This window comes from Penaeus vannamei, chromosome 6, assembly GCF_042767895.1.
Source record: "Penaeus vannamei isolate JL-2024 chromosome 6, ASM4276789v1, whole genome shotgun sequence".
Taxonomy (NCBI): domain Eukaryota; kingdom Metazoa; phylum Arthropoda; class Malacostraca; order Decapoda; family Penaeidae; genus Penaeus; species Penaeus vannamei.
In genome coordinates, this window is record NC_091554.1 from 36,442,125 (window position 1) to 36,444,624 (window position 2,500).

At 36.2% G+C, this 2,500-nt stretch overlaps 1 protein-coding gene across 1 annotated transcript in view; it reads right to left on the bottom strand.

The window, feature by feature from the left end:
• Nucleotides 1-2,500, bottom strand: part of LOC138862026 (ral GTPase-activating protein subunit beta-like) — a gene marked incomplete at its 3' end in the record, with an annotated part of 32,002 nt that overhangs the window by 18,457 nt on the left and 11,045 nt on the right.

Genomic DNA, 2,500 nt, shown 5'->3' on the forward strand with positions numbered 1-2,500 from the left:
CAACCACGCACACGCAGCCACGCACACGCTGCCACGCACACGCAGCCACGCACACGCAGCCACGCACACGCAGCCACGCACACGTAGCCACGTACACGCACCCACACACACGCACCCACGCACACGCACCCGCGCACACGCATCCACGCAAACACAACCATGCACGCGCAACCACACACATGCAACCATGCACGCGCAACCACACACATGCAACCATGCACACGCAACCACACACACTCAAACACGTACACGCAACCACACACACTCAGCCACGTACACACAACCAACCATGCACACACAACCACGCTTCCATGCACCAACACATGCACACATTCACACATGTACATGCACACATTGTGATACAGATACAAAGACATAGCCACTGACATACCACTAGACACACAGAGACTGAGAGAAAGTAAGAAAATGAGAGAAAAGATACACAGAGAGAGAAAGCAAGAACAAAGTAAAAGATACAGAAGAAAGATAGGGTACGAAATGAAATCAGAAAAAAATCAATGAATGACAGATAGGGCCTATAGGGTACAGAGAAAGAGAGGGATAGAGAGAACTAATAAAATAATTTTTAAAAAGCAATAATTTTTCTTACTATCATTAATAAATTAGGCAGTGACATTCTCAATCCAGAATGAGTATATAATGCTATGCAAACACTAAGTTATACTTCAGAAAATGCTGAGGGATATCATTCTAAGCAAAGACAGAATCAATAACACTGGAAGTATAATAGCACACACATTAGACAGTCAATCAGCTGGTTTGTTAAAATTGTGCTAGGCCCAGCCCAATGAATATTAGTTAATACAGCCATGCATATACACAGAAATAAATGCAAACCTGTCGATCTATCAGATATACATATACATTCATTTCTCTATCTATACGGTAGATATGCATGTTTAGACTGATAGATATGAATTTATTTCAGTGTAAATGCATGTCCATATAATGGATGTTCACTGGGTAGGACCTCACACAAGTTTAACAAATCAGCCTTATATCTTGTAACAGAATATACACCAAAAATACCAGATTGTAAAACTCATTGGTGTACAACTGAGAAACCAGTAAGATGCTGCACTGAGATAATAACATGTATTTCTACAAGCCTGCTAGAGAAATAAAAACTGCCATGCATCATCTGCAATGCAAAAGTGTGTAAATTATGTCCATTATATTAAATTATATCCCAATAGGCAACAGAAATAGCTTGCACTTCTTATAGCACTGCACACTATATAGATATATTTTCCTTTAATCATACTGCAGGAACTGGCAATCAGCTTCACAAACAAAATCAAAAGCAAGCATCCAAAAGAAACAGCCATTAAAGTGGTTCTGCTCTAAACAGCAGTTCCTCCTTGCAAGGCTTGAAATTCTGTTTACATATTTCAAACTATCTGGACTGTTTATATTTAACTCCCTCCAATTTTCTCCTTTCACAGCTATAATATAAATTCATCATAGATCTGATTTCAACCTATTTTACATGTTTTAATAAGCATCATCTCTAAACCTCTATACAGAATGAATACATAAATCACATATGTATACTTAGGATACACTAGAAAATCATGTAACCATATCTTACATATTACCAAACACAACTTGATAGAATATAGTACTGAATGTAGATATTCCATCACAGTTAAAGCTATTTCAATCAATTCAATTACAAAGTGTAATACAAACTGTAGTTCTATTATCTAAAAAAAACACTACTTGACTCATCTATCAACCATGTTTAAATATCAATTGCTGCTTTACCTAAATCTAATCTAATTGAATGGAAGTAAATGGAAAAGAAAAATCTATAAAGAATATAATCAAATATTTTCAGATAGCTAAAAAAATAAGATGGGTTGACACAGACCTATAATCAACCCATTAAATTTCCTGCCTCATATACTTCTTTAAATTATGATGTGTACACAAGAACATCATAATATGATATATTAAAATAATAAGAAAACTGTGGTATGTTTATCAAAGCAGATGTATTTTCACAATGATTCCCTTTTTAAATTAACAATCTAGAGGCACCAGTAATTTTCTGAAATTGTGACATATCTGCAGGTCATCAAACCACAGGCTTTCCTCAACTATACAATTCTCTTTCTAATAATAGCTACATCAGTCACAGAAATCTTGCAATCTTTCCAATCTAACCAAGAAAATTTCACTTACAGTTACCATGTGATATGCTAAAGCACAACACATCAACGAGCATCAGTGGCTTTTTCTCCATGATGTGACAAGACATCAACTAGTACACTCTATGGGTTAACCCATAGTGTGTGAAATTACCCTCTTTGATCCCACCCTGTGCTGCAAAGTAAAGCTTCTCAAAATTAATCCCCTCACTTTTTATTTGTTTGTTTATTTTGCTTCATCTTTATCATTGAGCTGCATGGGTTTAAGCCCAGTGCAAGAAAACCATAAATAAGAGCAAAAATGCTCATACATCTGGTAAATGCTA